Here is a 21,234-nt window from a genome sequence, read left to right as displayed (position 1 = left end):
TGTTTTTCTCTGCCCAGACTCGGTGGTGATCGGTCGGTGTTGGGTCGAGCTCGCCATCTGGCGGCGACGAACTCAAACCGACAATATGAAGAATTATTTTGTAAATGAAGGTCGTCCTGTTGTCCATGCTTCTCATCTTGAGAATCGAGCTCCACCGGCCCACCTGGGGATAGCTGTGATGAAATTTAAAGTTTCATTTTTTGTTTGTTAATTTCACAAACTCATGATGCAACTAACGGCACGAGGAAGATCACCAACTTTGGTGGTTTTGAAATTTAAAACTTTCGTTGAAAATATTTCCATTGAAACAATACAATTACAGTAATTACATTCATGTAAAATATGTTCAACTCTTTGGCTGTGAAGTATGTAAAGTCACCCAAGTCATTGCACTGCAGAAACTGGAATCCTTTATTTAGCCTCTCCTAATGACCTATAAGAGAGGTGACGGCTTATTGCTGTTGTAGGGTTTGTTTAAGAACACTTGGTGCCTTAAATTTTTAATGGTACCACAGAGTTTCTTTGATCTGTTGGAGTACTAAACCACCATTTATTTTTTTTAAAAATATTCTTCCTGGATTCTCAATATTCCCAATTTCTGAGCTGTATCTCGGAGCCGACAGGGACTTTCGGAATGAAACTTTGCATCAATCATGCGAATGGAAAGTATGTGGGGTTGACATTAAAAAAAAAATTCACCTTGACCTAATTTTAAGGTCATGACCTAATTATAGACACTAGTGCATGCCCGTAGGTGCATGCCCATAGGTGCAAACAAAACAAAACAAAAAACTTTCAAACCGCATGCCAGAAACAACTACACAGGCCGTTCCTTCGCTCTCACGTGCCCGTACGTGCATGGCCGTACATGCAAAAAAAAAAAACTTTCAAACCGCGTGCGAGAAACAACAACCACACAGGCCGTTCTTTCGCTCTCGTAAACGACGACTGGATTGGGGCATTGTGTTTATCTATAAATCCGCATAAGAAATCGAGAAATTATTAGAATACAGTAAGTCATCACTATCCGGAAGTAGTGCGTGCTTATATGGAATGTTCACATGCAATCCACAAATTATCGCTTGCATTGAAGTAACAACTGCTGTGATATTTACACACACAGAGTTACTTAAAATGCAAATTAAAATCAAGTTTACCTCCCTGTCTTTGCTCGCCATGACATTCGCTGCCATTGACCATTGCCACTCCTACCCCACGGTGAGGCGACAGGGTAGGATTTGTAGGAGACCTGAAAGTACAGTGTCATTCGGTATTCCATGTTCAAATTGTTTTAGTTTTAAAATAGTTTTAAAAAAAATAGTTTGCAAAGCATACCACCAAATTGAGATGTGTTTTGTTGGGAAGCATGTTGAGGAGAGCTGAATTTCTTAACACTTCCAAAGGCCACACCATTTTGACAATTGGAAACCAAAAAAAGTTGTGCACTTTTTTGATAAATTATTTTTGGAACTATTTTTCTTCAATAAATAAATAATAATAAAAATTGTCTGCATGTACACACCTTTATCTCGTTAGCACCTCTTAATACACAACATTGCTGAGGAAACGGCCCTTCTTTGTTTCCTCGTCCAGGGCAAGAATGTGGAGGTTGCTGGATCTGCCAACATTTTGCTAAATTATTTTCAGAACAAATTTCATCAATAAATAAATAAGAAGAAAAATTTCCTCCATGTGCACACCTTTATCTCGTTAGCACCTCTTCAGAAACAACATTGCTGAGGAAACGGGCCTTCTTCTTTGTTTCCTCGTCCAGGGAAAGAATGCGGAGGCTGCTAGATCTGCCAACGTTTTGATAAATTATTTTCGGAGCAATTTTTCTTCAACAAATAAATAATATTAAAAATTGCCTCCATGTACACACCTTTATCTCGTTAGCACCTCTTCATAAACAACATTGCTGAGGAAACGGCGCTTCTTCTTTGTTTCCTCGTCCAGGGCAAGAATGCGGAGGCTGCTGGATCTGCCAACCCTACTGGCCGCCACGTAGAACTGACCATGGCTGAAGAAGTCTCTTGTGCAGAAGAGCCCAACACGGTGTAGCGACTGCCCTTGGGATTTATTCACAGTCATGACAAAGCATGGTCGTACTGGAAACTGCCGACGCCGCAGAGTGAATGGGAAGATGTTGTCAGATGGACTCAAGGTTATGCGTGGAATGAGCAATGTGCGTCCAGAATTATCACCCATCACAGATTTTGCAACCAACAGATTTGGAAGGATCTGATGGATGATGTACCTTGAGCCATTGCAGTGCCCGCTCTGCTGGTCGACGTTTCATCGCAGCATGATCACCAGACCCACCTTGAGAGTAATCCGAAGTGGAGGCATACCAGATGGACAGAGGATGTTCAGGAACTCAGGCGGATACAAATGATCACCCTCAGATTCCGCTGTATCGACGCCACAGCAAACATGTTCCTCCCCTGGAAATATGGTTGTCATGTCGTCATTTACCTGATCGACTTCAGAATTGGTCGGACAGAGTATAACACGCTAGCATAGCCACTTGGGGTTTATAATGTTGTTGTGCAAGTCCTCGTACACCCAAGTGACAATATCCTGAAGTTTTTAACCTGGAAGAATGAGCGGTTCCCTGAGCTCAATAGCAAATTCACCCTCTTCTGGATTGACAGGAATCTTCCCTTCACCCAGATCCAGCAAGAATTTTGCAAAATCAGATTCGTCCTGTTGTTCTCCAGCACCCTGCAAGAGAGTAGCTGAGGAGTTTGCAAACAGGCTGAGTGGACACTTGGGGGGTCTGGGTGCTTTGGGGGGTCCTGAAGAGTTGTGGAGTGCCTTCAAGACCACCGTCCTTGATGTTGCCGGTGGATGTCTTGGAGTTCACCGCAGGGCAAAGAAGAATTTTGTCTCTCAAGGGACACTGGATACCATTGACCAGAGTCGCAGGGCCAGGCTGAATGGCAGAGCTGAGCTGTTCAGGGAGCTGAGGCGTAAAACTGTACGTGCACTGAGGGTGGACAAGGAGGACTATGTGCGAGGAATCTGTGAGGGGGTAGAGCATCAGCTGTGGACAGGTGATTCTCGTCCCGCTTACAGGGGAATTCGCGCATTGCGTTCATCCAAGCCCATCCCTCGGAGCACTGCAGTTAGAGTAGAGAGTGGTAGGCTCTTGACAGAGGAGTCTGAAGTGAAGGCCCACTGGGCCGGTTACTTTGAGCGGTTGTACCAGGCTGATCCAGCAGCTGTCAAGTTGGATGTCAAGGGTGTTACAATCCCTGTTGCTGACCCTCGAATCAACCGTGATCCACTTCGCTTGTGGAAACACGGGCTGCGGTGAACCAGTTGAAACGAGGCAAAGCTCCAGGGTTCTGTGGTATCCATGCTGAACTTCTCAAGGCTGGTGGAAATGCTGCACTCGCATCGTTGTATGCAGTTCTGTGCTCTGCCTGGAACACAGGCATCATCCCAACTGATTGGAAGAGGAGCCTTGTTGTTCCTCTCTGGAAAGGGAAGAGTGATCGCCAAGACTGCAACAACTACCGAGGGGTGACGCTGCTCTCAGTGCCGGGACAAGGTCTTTGCTCGGATAATTCTTGATAGGGTTCGCCACCATCTGCTTGAGCACCAGCGTCCAGAGCAGTCAGGCTTTACACCAAAGAGGTCAACGATTGACCGTATCCTTGCTCTTTGTGTCCTCACCGAACGCAGACGAGAGTTTCGGCAGGGGCTGCTTGCAGCCTATGTTGATCTCTGTAAAGCATTCGATTCAGTGAATCAGGATGTCCCCTGGAGAATTCTTGGTCTTCGTGGGATGCCACCAAAACTGATCGATCAGGTCAGGTCAGGTATGGGAGCATGTGCCAGAACAGCGCGTCACTGCATCCACTTTCCGCCGGTACTCCAGGGGCCTCCGTCTGGCCATCCCCCAGGCAGATGCCAGGCCCATCCCCATCTCCTTGAGATGATGGTCAACCTGCTGCAACCACGAGGAACGTGGTCGGCCCACTGGCCTCCTCCACTCATGAGACTCCCTCGCTGAGAGAATCTGGTGAGCAGGATCAGCGTCAGGAAAACGAGCCACATATCCATACAGCTGCAACTGACGCTCACGGACTATGCAGGTAACAAATCTCATCCGAGTCTCTCTCAGCAACCGCTCGTTGGACACAAAATCCAACCAGCGATAGCCAAGCAATCTCCGAAGAGACCTGGTACCCAAGGAATTAAGTCTCCGTCTCAGATCCTTGGTCAGGGTCCAAGTCTCGCATCCATAGAGCAAGACTGGAAGTACCAAGGACTTGAAGACTCGGACTTTCGTCCTCCCGCACAGGTACCGGCAACACCACACCCCATGATCCAGTGAATCCATGACTCCCCAGGCCCGACCCAGACGTCTATTGACCTCTGACTCACAGCCAGCAGAGACATGAATATCACTGCCAAGGAAAGTAAATCTCTCCACGACCTCAACTTCCTCACCACAAACAGACACAGACAGGACAGCAGCATTCAAGATGTCACAGAAAGCCTGGATCTTAGTTTTGACCCAAGAAACCCGTAATCCCAGTGGCTCCGACTCTTCATTCAGCACCTCGAGGGCCCCCAAAAGGATGTCTAAAGTCTCCGCAAAGATGACTGCATCGTCTGCAAAATCAAGGTCCGAGATCTTGACATTCCCAAACGATGCACCGCAGCTTGATCTCTCCGACATCCTCCCTAAAATCCAGTCCACACAAGTGCTGAAAAATGTGGGGGCCAGTACACACCCCTGACGAACTCCAGTAACAACTGGAAATAAGTCAGAGAAAACTTCACAGCACTCTCAGTACCAGAGTAGAGTTCAGATATCAGATCGATCTATTTTGGTGGCACCCCTCGAAGACAAAGAATCCTCCAGAGCACATCCCGATTCACTGAATTGAACGCTTTACAGAGATCAACATAGGCTGCAAGCAGCCCCTGCCGAAACTCTCGTCTGCGTTCGGTGAGGACACGAAGAGCAAGGATACGGTCAATCGTTGACCTCTTTGGTGTAAAGCCTGACTGCTCTGGACGCTGGTGCTCAAGCAGATGGTGGAGAACCCTATCGAGAATTATCCGAGCAAAGACCTTGTCCGGCACTGAAAGCAGCGTCACCCCTCGGTAGTTGTTGCAGTCTTGGCGATCACCCTTCCCTTTCCAGAGAGGGACAACAAGGCCCCTCTTCCAGTCAGTTGGGATGATGCCTGTGTTCCAGGCAGAGCACAAAACTGCATGCAACGACATGAGTGCAGCACTTCCACCAGCCTTTAGAAGTTCAGCATGGATGCCACAGATCCCTGGAGCTTTGCCCCGTTTCAACTGGTTCACCGCAGCCCGTGTTTCCACAAGCGAAGGTGGACCACAGTTGATTCGAGGGTCAGCAACAGGGATTGTAACACCCTTGACGTCCAACTCGACAGCTGGGGGATCAGCCTGGTACAACCGCTCAAAGTAACCGGCCCAGCGGGCCTTCACTTCAGACTCCTCTGTCAAGAGCCTACCACTCTCTGCTCTAACTGCAGTGCTACGAGAGATGGGCTTGGATGAACGTAATGCGCGAATTCCCCTGTAAGCGGGACGAGAATCACCGGTCCACAGGTGTTGCTCTACCCCCTCACAGATTCCTCGCACATAGGCCTCCTAGTCCACCCTCAGTGCACGTGCAGTTTTACGCCTCAGCTCCCTGAACAGCTCAACTCTGCCATTCAGCCTGGCCCTGCGACTCTGGTCAATGGTATCCAGTGTCCCTCAAGACAAAATTCTTCTTTGCCCTGCGGTGAGCTCCAAAACATCCACCGGCAACATCAAGGACGGTGGTCTTGAAGGCACTCCACAACTCTTCAGGACCCCCAAAGCACCCAGACCCCCCCAAGTGTCCAGTCAGCCTGTTCGCAAACTCCTCAGCTACTCTCTCATCTCTGAGCTTGCCAACATCCAGCCTAGGCTGGGATGGTACCATTCTCCAGGATTTAAGGTGCAGCTTTAGAGTTGCTACAACAAGCCTGTGGTCAGTATTGAGGAACTGAGCACTCCGGTCGACCCTGCAGTTCTGTATCATCCTCCAACGACCGTCAATGAGGACATGGTGAATCTCCTTCGCCACACCTCCAGCGTTGGAATACCAAGTCCAGCGATGAGCTTGTCGGCGCTGAAACCATGAACCAGCCACCCTAAGTCCATGACTTCTTGCAAAGTCAAGGAACTTAGTGCTATTCTGGTTCATAGTTCCTGACCCATGGGGACCAACACACACCTCATAACCATCCCTATCAGTTCCAGTCGATGCATTGAAATCCCCCAAGACTAGAAGTGTATCTCGTCTGGGGCACTGATCAACCACAGACTCGAGCGTGGCGGAGAATGCATCCTTCACGGTGAGATCACTCGCCTCAGTCGGAGCATAAACAGAGACCAGGGAAATGACACCTAAGGAGTGACGAATCCTTCATCTCATAATACGCTCGTTGACCGGTGTTACCTCAATTATCATTGGGGTCAGCTTATTGGACACAGCTACAGCAACTCCTTGGGTATGGTAACCATCAGAGCGACCAGACCAATAGTAGGTGTAACCACCCACCATTATCTCGCCGCAATCCGGTCTCCGAACCTCAGAGAGAGCTGCAATCCCGATGTCCAAACGCTTGAGCTCAGATGATAACAGAGACAGGTGATCATCCTCTCTTTGCGATAGGACATTCCAGGCACCCACCCGAAGGGACCGCCTCAGGTTAACCCAAGGAGACCGCCGTCTGGTGGACGACACCTCAGCACCACTCCGACACACTCTCCCGCAATCTGACCCAGGGATGTTACCCCGTGGTTTCCCTCCTATGATCAAAGATTGGGGGTCCCGAAGGCTTTGCCCCAATCCCGTCATCCGGTGAACTGCCCTGCGAAGGGAAGCTGCACAGGAGGTACTACCACGGAGTGGGTTTTCAGATTTTTTTGCGTTTTGCGGAATGAAGGGTTTTACGGTGGCCAGAGTGCAAATCCTGCCACCAACCTCCGAATAAAAAAGTAACCAAACTGCAGGAGGACATCCGCAGACACAGTTGGGCACTAGATATGGATGGCCGTTGGCTCATAAGGAGCTCCTCCGCCCTTTGGCAGGTTTTCTTTTTAATCCTGCTGGGTGTCCATATCCAAACACCCTCCTCACCAGAAAACCTGGTGGGGGAGACGGTTGAGTCACCGAGAACCCGACCATGGAACAGGTTAGTACAGGTTTACATGGTACCTGTAGCAGGTCACAGATCGAACCTGACCTGACAAAAAAACTGATCGATCTGATGTCTGAACTCTACTCTGGTACTGAGAGTGCTGTGAAGTGTGGTGGTACCATCTCTGACTTATTTCCAGTTGTTAGTGGAGTTCGTCAGGGGTGTGTACTGGCCCCCATACTTTTCAGCACTTGTATGGACTGGATTTTAGGGAGGATGTCGGAGAGATGAAGCTGCGGTGCATCGTTTGGGAACGTCAAGATCTCGGACCTTGATTTTGCAGATGATGCAGTCATCTTTGCGGAGACTTTAGACATCCTTTTGGGGGCCCGCGAGGTGCTGAATGAGGAGTCAGAGCCGCTGGGATTACGGGTTTCTTGGGTCAAAACTAAGATCCAGGCTTTCGGTGACATCTTGGATGCTGCTGTCCTGTCTGTGTCTATTTGTGGTGAGGATGTTGAGGTCGTGGAGAGATTCACTTTCCTTGGCAGTGATATTCATGTCTCTGCTGGCTGTGAGTCAGAGGTCAATAGACGTCTGGGTCGGGCCTGGGGAGTCATGGATTCACTGGATCATGGGGTGTGGCGCTGCCGGTACCTGTGCGGGAGTACGAAAGTCCGAGTCTTCAGGTCCTTGGTACTTACAGTCTTGCTCTATGGATGCGAGACTTCGACTCTGACCAAGGATCTGAGACGGAGACTTAATTCCTTTGGTACCAGGTCTCTTCGGAGAATCCTTGGCTATCGCTGGTCAGATTTTGTGTCCAACGAGCGTTTGCTGAGAGAGACTCAAATGAGATTTGTTACCTGCATGGTCTGTGAGCGTCAGTTGCGGCTGTATGGACATGTGGCTCGTTTTCCTGACGCTGATCCTGCTCACCAGATTCTCTCAGCGAGGGAGTCTCATGAGTGGAGGAGGCCAGTGGGCCGACCACGTGCCTCGTGGTTGCAGCAGGTTGACCATCATCTCAAGGAGATGGCGATGGGCCTGGCATCTGCCTGGGGGATGGCCAGACGGAGGCCCCTGGAGTACCGGCGGAAAATGGACGCAGCGACGCGCTGTTCTGGCACATGCTCCCATACCTGACCTGACCTGACCCTGCATGATCCTCATGTTTACTGTGAGACGAAGTATCTGCACTTTTCTCCACAGGTATGAGCTCTTGAAACACCTTCCAACTCTGTCAATACGGCTACTGTGTGGCACAACGGTAAGGATCTGCCTCCAGTCACCACTGAAAACCATTGTGATGCCGCCGAATGGTTCCTCTGAGCCCCGAAGCCACTGGAATGTTCGATCTGCTGCCTCCAATGCCTTTGTGTGATCAGCATGAAATTTCCTTCTATAGCTAAGGTAGCCTAGAACAAAGCACATTTATGCTTAAATGACATCATACTCCTCCGGGTTAAAGGTGAATGTCAAATGGCGGTCTGAAAAAATAAAATGCGTTTTTTTTAGTCAACGCTTAATTTTGCCAACGTGGAATCTCAAAGACCGCTTGGCATTCCAAGATGTTCTTGCATAATAATAGTGGACTTGCACTGAAGTTGTAGACCTGATGTTTGGTTTGTGTTTTTGACCTACGTTTTCGAATTGTGATGTAATAAACAAAAAACACTTTTTTGATCATAAACTTGAATAATTTTCCTCCGATTTTTCAAATGTTCCGTTTTATGGATAGATTGAAGATAGGGACACATTTTCCTTATTTACACTCTATCCCTAAATGTTGAAGGTCAAGGTCATATGATAGTCAGAGAATTTTCTTTTTAATATGGTCATGATTTAATCATGGGTCAAGGGTAAGTCACGTGTGATCACCAAGGGTAAGGGTAAGCCAGGTCGGGGAAAGCTTACCCTTGTCGTTCGCTTTGTGATTGCAGATATCTAGTTACCTCTGCCACCGAAGGTGGGCAGAGGTTATGTTTTCACTGCTCTCTGTTGGGTCGCCGAAATAGGTGACCCTTATTGTCAGTATTCTGTCTGTTTGTTTGGATGTTTGTTCGTTTGTCAACAGCATAATTGGTAGTAAACGTGGGCGGATTTTGACCAAACTCGGGTGGTAGGTGCATCTTATGACCTCATGCTTTGGAAATTGTGATGGTTGCTAGGGATGCTTTGGTTCCCTAGCAACAGCCGAAAAACCCTCAAAATCGGTACCGTTCACGCTAAATCAATTCCGAAAGCCATTATCCCATGTAAGCTTATGAAATTTGGCATGCATCATAAACAGGTGACGTTCTACCAAATAGATTCCGGTTTTTTGTGATATATGGAATAGTTTACCCGCAGTGCCCCCTACAAATGGGGTATGCCCGAAAATTGAAGGCCCCCTAGCGACCAGGTGAGTGCGTCGATCCAAATGAAACTTTGCGGGTTCATAGCACGCAATGAGTACGACAACTTTGCCTCAGGACATATTGACTGATATTGCTTACGTCAGGGGTTAAAGGGCAAAAATCGATAATATGCGAGAGCTGGAGGTGCCTTTGCACCAAATTCTACTCCTCCTAGGGTTATGGTCAGATTGTCATGAAAATTCACACTAATCATCTGTAATACATTGTGTACAAACGATCGAGCCGGATTTTCGATTTAGATCTTTGTTCACCCACAGCACCCCCTCGAACTTTGGGGATTTCCGATATCAAACCGCATTTTCGGTAATTTTCATTCAAATTGATACCGAGTAGTTATCAGTAGATGGAACTCGATGAGATTTGGTATGCATAATCTTAAGGTGATTCTCCTATCTGCTATATGACATCCATTTTTTTCTATATCTTATAGTTTCCAAATGGTAACCCTCTCAACTTGGGTGTCCGAGGGCCATTGAGCATTCCCGCTGAAAATTCAAAGTACACTAGCTACAAGACGGTTGACCCGAATCGAATGAATCTTTACATGCTTATAGACCATAATGAGTACTACAACTTTGCTCATTTGTATAATGTCCGATCTCGAGTCGGTCAGGGGTCAAAGGTCAATAAGTGCATTTTTGGGGCGAAATTACGATTCAAGGCACCCTTTCTCCTACACGGATTAACCGATACGAATGAAAGTTCATACGTGCATAGTACTCAATGAGTACTACAACTTTGCTTCAGGACATATTGACCTATCTCGGCTGGGTCAGGGGTCAAAGGTCAATGAGTGCATTTTTCAGGCAAAATGACCATTCAAAGCCCCCTTGCTCATACACGGGTTAACCGATTCGATTGCAATTTCATAAATACTTAGTACTAGATTAACTCAGATCAGGGGTCAAAGGTCATTGGATGCTCGGCGACTCATGGCCGCCTATCGGCTTGTCTCTCTGTTTGTCTGTGTCTGTGAACAGGATATCTCAAAACGTTGTGGACAAATTCGGCGGAAATTTTGTGGACAGGTTCGGTGAGTGACAAGGACAAAATTTTGTGGACAGGTTCGGTGAGTGACAAGGACAAAATAATTAGATTTTCGTGAAGATCCGGATCCGGATCCACTACAATAATTTTTAAAGTGATTCTTCACCATTGAAAGATAGGGCCAAAAACGACATACTGTGTCGGATGGTATTTCAAAAAGTTGTCTCTGGATTCGGACGAAACTTGGTGGACAGGTTGGGTGTGACAAGTGAGAATTGATGCAATTTCTTTGAACATCCGAATCCAAAAACGACAATTTAAAATTTTTCACAGTGATTCTTCACCATTGAGAGAAATGGCCAAAAACAATATTGTATATAACACGATATCTCAAAAAGTTTTGAACGGATTCAGACAAAACTTGGTGGATGAGTTGGGTAGGTGACAAGAACAAGCCAATTAGATATGGGAAGTCCGGAACCAGATCCAGCCTATCAGTGGATACAAAACATAAATTGTTCAGCCTGGCAGAGGTACATGCTCTACCAAGTGCCATTCTAGTCTCTTCTGGCCCCGAAACCAAACAAATATATATATATATATATATATCAGCCCTTACAACCAAAAGAGCTCCCAATCCAATACCCTCCCACCCTCCTTCCTCCAAACATGTTTAATAGTAAATATAACCATTTAAAACTTACCCTATGCAAGTCTGCTGAATGTTGGTAATGACAGCATCATCTTTCTGATTGGAGACGTCCATTAAATACATCATTCATCAAACCTGCCATGCTCACACAAGGTTCCCAGTCCACTCACCGGCAGGGATGGTCGAAGGTTTGAGTAGAAAGCGCCCGTCTCTGAACCTTTGGGCCTTGCATCAGTTCATGTGGTCTTGGGAAGTTGTAGTATAGGAAGATGCAAGATATCAACTCTTTGGGCAAGTTCAGAAAGTTCGTCAACTCTATCATTGTGCAGAGGCACACCCATTTATCGCAGATATGTTTCCATGTATTTTAGGCTTCTCTTTGAAGCTTTGTGACATATCCTTATTATCCCTCATTTGGATCCCTTATTTGGAGCTCATTAAGGTTGAAAACCACGCATTAAAATCCCTTTTTTGGAGCTTATTAAGGTTGAAAACCACACAGTAAAATCCCTTTTTTGGAACTAGTTAATATTTAAAACCACACAGTAAAATCCTATTTTGGATCTCATTTAGGTTGAAAACCACACAGTAAAATCCCTTTTTTGGTACTCGTTAATATTTAAAACCACACAGTGTAATCCCTTATTTGGAGCTCATTAAGGTTGAAAACCACATCGTAATATCCCTTATTTGGAGCTCATTAAGGTTGAAAACCACACAGTGTAATCCCTTATTTGGAGCACATTAAGGTTGAAAACCACACAGTAAAATCCCTTTTTAGGAACTCATTAAGGTTGAAAACCACACAGTAAAATCCCTTTTTAGGAACTCATTAAGGTTGAAAACCACACAGTAAAATCCCTCATTTGGAGCTCATTAAGGTTGAAAACCACACAGTAAAATCCCTTTTTTTGGAACTCATTAAGGTTGAAAACCACACAGTAAAATCCCTTATTTGGAACTCGTTAAGCTTGAAAACCACACAGTAAAATCCCTTATTTGGAGCTCATTAAGGTTGAAAACCACACAGTAAAATCCCTTTTTTGGAACTCGTTAAGCTTGAAAACCACACAGTAAAATCCCTTATTTGGAGCACATTAAGGTTGAAAACCACACAGTAAAATCCCTTACTTGGAGCACATTAAGGTTGAAAACCACACAGTAAAATCCCTTTTTTGGAACTCGTTAAGCTTGAAAACCACACAGTAAAATCCCTTATTTGGAGCACATTAAGGTTAAAAACCACACAGTAAAATCCCTGTTTTGGAACTCATTAAGGTTGAAAACCACGCAGTAAAATCCCTTTTTTGGAACCAGTTAATATTTAAAACAACACAGTAAAATCCCTTATTTGGAGCTCATTAAGGTTGAAAACCACACAGTAAAATCCCTTTTTTGGAACCAGTTAATATTTAAAACCACACAGTAAAATCCCTTTTTTGAGCTCATTAAGGTTGAAAACCACACAGTAAAATTACTTTTTTGGAACTCGTTAATATTTAAAACCACACAGTAAAATCCCTTATTTGGAACTCATTTAAGTTGAAAACCACACAGTATAATCCCTTTTTTGGAACTAGTTAATCAATCTATAATTCCAGAAATCTCTGTGTGTGTCTGTCTGTCTGTGTGTCTGCGACCGCTGTTTCTCGACAACCCCTGATCCGATCTAATTGAAACTTCCCGGGAATATTGCTTGGGACCTGTGGATGTGTCTTTTCAAGGTTTGATATTAATCGGATTAGCGGTTCCCAAGTTACAGGCATTGGTTTACCAACCAATGACAGGACACGGTGCTATGACATCACGATTGACGTCACAATGATTTATTTATTTTCACGATTGACATCACAATTCTTCTTCTTCGTTTGATATAACGTCACAATTGACGCTGGGGACCTAAGTATGTGCCTTTACAAGGTTTGATATCGTTCTTCTTCATCCGTTTCAGCTGTTTCCAAAGTGTTTCCCAAGTTATGGCCATTTATTTACCAAACCAATGACAGGACACGGTGCTATGACGTCACAATTGACGTTACAATTATCAATTTTTTTTCTTTTTTGCACGTATGGCCCCGCACGTATGGGGACACACGTATGGGCCTGCACTTTTCAAGAATGTGCATCCTGCACAAAAGGATGTGCCTTTTCAAGGTTTGATATTAATCGGACAAGCGATTCCCAAGTTATGGCCATTTATTTGCCAACCAATGACAATACACGGTACTATGACATCACGATTGACGTCACAATTATTTATTTATTTTTCACGATTGACGTCACAATTCTTCTTCTTCGTTTGATATAACGTCACAATTGACACTGGGGACCTGAGTATGTGCCTGCACATCGGATCAGTCTCAAGGTGGGTATGGAAACGGCCTGTGTGGTTGTTGGTTTACGCACATACAGGCACGCACCTATGGGCATGCACGTATGGGCACGCATGTACGGGCATGCGAGAGCGAAGGAACGGCCTGTGTAGTTGTTGCTTCTGGCACCCGGTTTGAAAGTTTTTTGTTTTTTTTGCACGTACAGCCACGCACATATGGCCACACACATTTGGGCACGCACCTATAGGCACGCAATTGCACGTACAGCCATGCACATATGGCCATGCACGTACGGGCACGCACCTACGGGCACGCGAGTGAAGGAACGACCTGTGTGGTTGTTGTGTCTGGCACGCGGTTTGAAAGTGTTTTTTGTATTTTTTTTTTTTTGCACGTACAGCCACGCACGTATGGCCACGTACGTACGGGCCCGAACTCGTCTTTAAAACCACACAGTAAAATCCCTTATTTGGAGCTCATTCAGGTTGAAAACCACATAGTAAAATTCCTTATTTGGAGCTCATTAAGGTTGAAAACCACACAGTAAAATTCTAATATTTGGAGCTCATTTACGTTGAAAAGCACACAGTAAAATCCATTTTTCGGAACTAGTTTAGGTTGAAACCACACAGTAAAATTCCTTATTTGGAGCTCATTCAGGTTGAAAACCACACAGTAAAATCCCTTTTTTGGAACTCATTAAGGTTGAAAACCACACAGTAAAATTCCTTATTTGGAGCTCATTAAGGTTGAAAACCACACAGGAAAATTCCTTACTTGGAACGAGTAAATATTTAAAACCACACAGTAAAATCCCTTATTTGGAACAAGTTTTGGTTGAAAACCACACAGTAAAATTCCTTATTTGGAGCAAGTTAAGGTTTAAAACGACACAGTAAAATCCCTTATTTGGAGCTCATTAAAGTTGAAAACCACACAGTAAAATCCCTTATTTGGAGGTAATTACGGTTTAAAACCACACAGTAAAATCCCTTATTTATAGCAAATTACGGTTTAAAACCACACAGTTCCCTTATTTGGAGCTAGTTAAGGTTTAAAACTACACAGTAAAACCCCTTATTTGGAGCTAGTTAAGGTTTAAAACTACACAGTAAAACCCCTTATTTGGAGCTAGTTAAGGTTTAAAACGACACAGTAAAATCCCTTATTTAGAGCTAATTACGGTTTAAAACCACACAGTAAAATCCCTTATTTAGAGCTAATTACGGTTTAAAACCACACAGTAAAATCCCTTATTTGGAGCAAGTTATGTTTTAAACTACACAGTAAAATCCCTTATTTAGAGTTAATTACGGTTTAAAACTACACAGGAAAATCCCTTATTTAGAGCTAATTACGGTTTAAAACGACACAGTAAAATCCCTTATTTAGAGCTAATTACAGTTTTAAACCACACAGTAAAATCCCTCATTTGGAGCTAGTTAAAATTTAAATCACAAGAAAATGGGGGTGGGTTGAACAATCAAAGTTTAAGTTTTGAAATTGTCGTTTCTTAAGACCAGTTCGAGTCAGGACATCCAGTTAACTGGAGACCTGTTCTTGTCTCCATGGTGAGATGTCAGAATGGACACGATGTTCATTCCTGCACAGTCATTCAACCACGATGTCCATCTCTCAATCTCCCCGCTCTCCACCTTGATGTATCTTCTTTGTGTATTTTCAATGGGGGTGGCAGCGAGTTCAAGTATCAGACGAGGTCTGTTCTCGTCTCTGTCCAATACATCAAAGAAAAGAAATATGCTGTTGCTTGTATGGGGAGAAATATAAATGAATGGACCCGAGATGTATCCTTGTGCAGTCCACCTCCTCAACAATTCCAGCACATATCAGTGTGCTGGGCACTGTGGCTGACCAATTGCAGCATCGCTTTCCCGTTTGATTGCTTGTTTTATGGAGTAAAAGAGGACGTCGTTGGGAACACATGTTCTGGATCCCACTCGCTGTGTTTCTTCTCACTCTGTAACACTCACATTCCAGCTGTTTCTCATCCTTTCGAGCCGAAGCGAGTTTACTTAATGACACGATTTACTGAGCATTTTCACGACGGGAAATCTTGAAAAACCGTGACAAGTGCAATTCCCTTTAAACAGCCTCGGAAGCTTGTAAAAGGATCCTTCTCGAGCACAAATAACCATTTTAATGTCTCGAACCTCCTTTAACCGCGTTCTTTCCCCCAAATCAAACAACCACGCGTTCCAAATTTAATATCGGGGTTTTACAAGTTGGCACACCTCACATTTTCAGTGTGTCGACGTTTACATCAACGGGTCATCGTTTTTGAGTGAAACGAACACACACAATGGGAGAGGAGGCATGAGGAGAACATCTCCTCCATGAGAGGAGAACACGCAAAATGGGAGAGGAGGCATGAGGAGAACATCTCCTCCATGAGAGGAGGACACACAATGGGAGAGGAGGCATGAGGAGAACATCTCCTCCATGAGAGGAGGACACACACAATGGGAGAGGAGGCATGAGGAGAACATCTCCTCCATGAGAGGAGAACACACACAATGGGAGAGGAGGCATGAGGAGAACATCTCCTCCATGAGAGGAGAACACGCACAATGGGAGAGGAGGCATGAGAAGAACATCTCCTCCATGAGAGGAGGACACACACATGTTTTGCGCCTGCAATGTTGTTCCGTTACCGGGTTTTTCGTGTTGATCCTCGATTCTGGGACTGCACTTGTTAAACGTCATAATTTTCTTTAACCTTCACTTATTTTCTTTTACCACTGGGGTGACGTCAGCTCAGTAAACTGTTGCCTATGGCGTGTCCGTGTTGCTGGTTGATGGTGTTTTGACAAGGTAAACCGAATGGGGTGTCTCAAGGAAATGTTGAGACACTTTATACATCGAATACTGCACTCCATTGTGGTTCTGCCTTATGGGTAATGTGACGTATGCACAGGAGTGAGGGGTAAAAAGCAAGATAACCACCAAGTCAGACCAAAACGTTTATCCCAGGTGTGCACACAATGCGCATGCGTGTACAGGTCACATCACACAGAGCACATCATCATCGCCCTCCAAAAGAACCACACAATAGTGTCAGGTACACAAGGATCCCAAGGAAATTAGACGCAGGTGGAGGCCATTCAGCCCATCATGCTTGCACCACATCAACACCACACCAATTTATCAACACGTGATCAAAATAAGAAAAATGTAAAAAGCATAATTTTTTTACCCTCCCAAAGGGTTCGGAGAGGGCATTGCACTTGGGTCCGTTTGGCTGTTTGTTACTTGGCGAAATCTTCGATTTTGTCAAGTATGTTGGTCTGTTCCGTTTGTTGGTTTGTTTGTTTCTTTGTTTGTTTGTTTGTTTGTCCGGTCGTCTACAGCCCAAACGGCTGGACCAGTCGTTCTTAAATTTTTGCACCTGATAGGCAATCCACCTGAGACGGTCCGCGTCCAAACCCCATCTGAATCGGACTAAACGTCACGACGTGACGTCACAGAACGTGAAAACACATTTTTGAACATAACTCAGTGACCGGAAGTCGTAGCGACTTCCTGTTGATGCCAAAACAAACTGCAATGGAATATGTAAATGTTTTAAATTGCATGTTAGTACAAATTATGCACAGTTTTCGCAAGCGTATGACGTCAAAGTTTTTAGCTATTGGCGTGATTTAAAAAAAATTCTATGCGTTCTACAGGTCACAATTCTTAACCGATTTGGATGAAATTTTAACAGCTGATAGAAATCCACAGTACAAAAAGATATTTGACTTTTGGTGATGTTCAAGATCAGGATCTGGATTCTGCATCACTTTATATTATCGCCCATTATAAACCAATGGGGAATTTTGTGAATTACACATGGCTATTTCTCAAACAGTTTTGCACTTATTTTATTGAAAACCACACAGTTCCCTTATTTGGAGCTAGTTAAGGTTGAAAACCACACAGGAAAATTCCTTACTTGGAACGAGTAAATATTTAAAACCACACAGTAAAATCCCTTATTTGGAACAAGTTTTGGTTGAAAACCACACAGTAAAATTCCTTATTTGGAGCAAGTTAAGGTTTAAAACCACACAGTAAAATCCCTTATTTGGAACAAGTTTTGGTTGAAAACCACACAGTAAAATTCCTTATTTGGATCATAGTTGCATAGGTTGAAAACCACATCTGACAATAATGAAACTTTAGGAGGATCATCTAGGGATAAAATGGTCCACAGAAAAAAAATTCATGACATCATTGGTCACGTGATTCGGCATCCATATTGTTTTTTGTTTTTTTTAACCTTCAAAAATCTTCTCTGAACTGGCTGAACAGATCGAGGTGAAACTTTACACAAATGACTGCCTGTCCATGAGGAACAAAATGTTCACACATATGATGTCATTGGTCACATGGTATGGCATTTACCCTGAAACCTATTTTTTAAAATCTTCTTCAGAACAGCTGGACAAATCGAGGGGAAACTTCACACAAGTGTTCCCCAAGCCATGGGTGTACAAGTGGCCATGGGTGTACATGGGTGCAAGCACAACTCGTGGGGAAAGAGTGCGGAATTTTTATGATGTCATAAGTGCTTGCCATTGTAATGACATCATAATTGCATGTGTAGAACGCTACATACGATCAATATAAAAAAATTGAAAGTCATCTTAGGATAAAATGATCCAAAAATTTTTTTGATGACATCATTGTTCACCTGATTTGGCAGCTGTATTGTTTTGTTTTGTTATTTTTAAAACCCTCAAAATCTTCTTTGAAATGGCTGAAAAGATCGAGGCGAAACTTTACACATATGACCGCCTATCTTGGAGAAACAAAAGGGTGACAAAAATGAAGTCATCGGTAACATAGTTTGGCAGCCATATTGGATTTACCCAAAAACCTAAAAAATACACCAATCAAATGAAGTCCTGGTGAGGGTTTGCAATCTCTGATTGCTCTTTTTGTCGTCATTTATTTTTTGATACAAAATATTGCATGTGGACTTTTGGTAATCATCCAGAAAAAAAGGGGCAGAAAGTGTTGCATAAAACATTTAGATCTCACCATCGAGAACTTTAAACAACCGGATATATGGATGTAGAGATCACTTCCAGGTCGGTAGGCCTGGAGAAACCTCGTGATTGCTGATCACACAATAAAAGCCACTTTGAATTGACCTGCATTGGTGTTCTTTTGAACGATCAGCCCACATATTATGGAGCTCATTGGTTCATAGACATCGGGATGTGGAACCCGACTCACAACGACAATAGATACCAAGGGTTTACGTTCAATGGGATAAATATAGCTTGGAGCTTGGAGGATTTGGTTCACAATTGGGCGGAGTTGTTCAATATGTTTACGTAGCGTTTGCCCATTGGACAGTTCCACAACAAAGAGAGAGTTTCCAATTCGAGTGATTGACATGACAGTGTAATCCCTCATTTGGAGCTCATTAAAGTTGAAAACAACACAGTAAAATCCCTTTTTGGAACTAGTTAATATTTAAAACCACACAGTAAAATCCCTTATTTAAAGCTCATTAAGGTTGAAAACCACACAGTAAAATCCCTTATTTGGAACAAGTTAATATTTAAAACCACACAGTAAAATCCCTTATTTGGAACAAGTTAATATTTAAAACCACACAGTGTAATCCCTTATTTGGAACAAGTTAATATTTAAAACCACACAGTAAAATCCCTTATTTGGAACAAGTTAATATTTAAAACCACACAGTAAAATCCCTTATTTGGAACAAGTTAATATTTAAAACCACACAGTGTAATCCCTTATTTGGAATAAGTTAATATTTAAAACCACACAGTAAAATCCCTTATTTGGAACAAGTTAATATTTAAAACCACACAGTGTAATCCCTTATTTGGAGCTCATTAAAGTTGAAAACCACACAGTAAAATCCCTTTTTTGGAACTAGTCAATCAATCTATAATTCCAGCAATCTCCGTGTGTGTCTGTCTGTGTGTCTTTCGGTCTGTGTGTCTGCGACCGCTGTTTCTCGACAACCCCTGATCTGATCTAATTGAAACTTCCCAGGTATATTGCTTGGGACCTGTGGATGTGTCTTTTCAAGGTTTGATATTAATCGAACAAGTGCTTCCCAAGTTACGGGTATTTGTTTACCAACCAATGACAGGACACGGTGCCATGACATCACGATTGACGTCACAATTATTTATTTATTTTTCACGATTGATGTCACAATTGACGCTGGGACCTGAGTATGTGCCTTTTCAAGGTTTGATATCGTTCTTCTTCATCCGTTTCAGCTGTTTCCCAAGTGTTTCCCAAGTTATGGCTATTTATTAACCAAACCAATGACAAGACACGGTGCTATGATGTCACAATTGACGTAACAATTATCTTTTTTTTCTTTTTTGTATGTATGGCCCCGCACGTACGGGCACACATGTATGGGCCTGCACTTTTCAAGGATGTGCATCCTGCACAAAAGGATATGCCTTTTCATGGTTTGATATTAATCGGACAAGCGATTCCCAAGTTACGGCCATTTATTTGCCAACCAATGACAGGACACGGTGCGATGACATCACGATTGACGTCACAATTATTTAGTTATTTTTCACGATTGACGTCACAATTCTTCTTCTTCTTCGTTTGATATAACGTCACAATTGACACTGGGGACCTGAGTATGTGCCTCCACATCGGATCAGTCTCTAGGTGGGTATGGAAACGGCCTGTGTGGTTGTTGTTTTACGCACATACAGGCACGCACCTTCGGGCATGCACGTATGGGCACGCATGTACGGGCATGCGAGAGCGAAGGAACGGCCTGTGTGGTTGTTGTTTCTTGCACGCGGTTTGAAAGTTTTTTGGTCTTTTTTGCACGTACAGCCACGCACATCTGGCCACGCACGTACGGGGACGCAAATATGGGCACGCACCTACGGGCACGCGAGTGAAGGAATGGCCTGTGTGTTTTTTGTTTCTGGCACGCGCTTTGAAAGTGTTTTTTGTTTTTTGTTTTTGCGCATACAGCCACGCACGTATGGCCACGTGCATACGGGCAAGCACGTACGGGCACACATATATGGGCCCGTACTAGTCTTTAAAACCACACAGTAAAATCCCTTATTTGGAGCTCATTCAGGTTGAAAACCACAGAGTAAAATCCCTTTTTCGGAACTAGTTTAGGTTGAAAACTACACAGTAAAATTCCTTATTTGGAGCTCATTAAGGTTGAAAACCACACAGAAAAAATTCCTTATTTGGAGCTCATTAAGGTTGAAAACCACAGAGTAAAATTCCTTATTTGGAGCTCATTAAGGTTGAAAACCACAGAGTAAAATTCCTTATTTGGAGCTCATTAAGGTTGAAAACCACACAGTAAAATTCCTTATTTGGAGCTCATTAAGGTTAAAAACCACACAGTAAAATCCTTCTTTTTAAACAAGTTTTGGTTGAAAACCACACAGTAAAATTCCTTATTTGGAGCTCATTGAGGTTGAAAACCACACAGTAAAATTCCTTACTTGGAGCTCATTAAGGTTGAAAACCACACAGAAAAAATTCCTTATTTGGAGCTCATTAAGGTTGAAAACCACAGAGTAAAATTCCTTATTTGAAGCTCATTAAGGTTGAAAACCACACAGTAAAATTCCTTATTTGGAGCTCATTAAGGTTGAAAACCACACAGTAAAATTCCTTATTTG

At 43.8% G+C, this 21,234-nt stretch overlaps 1 long non-coding RNA gene across 1 annotated transcript; it reads right to left on the bottom strand.

Annotated features, from left to right (window-relative positions):
• Positions 1–1,521: 1,521 nt before the first annotated feature.
• Positions 1,522–2,192, bottom strand: LOC147012988 (uncharacterized). Its single transcript, XR_015050964.1, has 3 exons — positions 1,883–2,192; positions 1,701–1,799; positions 1,522–1,618 (listed from the first exon to the last, which is right to left on the bottom strand). It is a non-coding gene; the product is annotated as an uncharacterized LOC147012988 (long non-coding RNA).
• Between the last annotated feature and the right edge of the window lie 19,042 nt (positions 2,193–21,234).

The sequence above is a fragment of the Eptatretus burgeri genome, chromosome 14, assembly GCF_056783735.1.
Source record: "Eptatretus burgeri isolate ZD-2024b chromosome 14, Ebu_testis_v1, whole genome shotgun sequence".
Classification (NCBI taxonomy): Eukaryota; Metazoa; Chordata; class Myxini; order Myxiniformes; family Myxinidae; genus Eptatretus; species Eptatretus burgeri.
The sequence above is the reverse complement of the archived record's forward strand: the minus strand, read 5'-3'. Positions and strand labels throughout refer to the sequence as shown.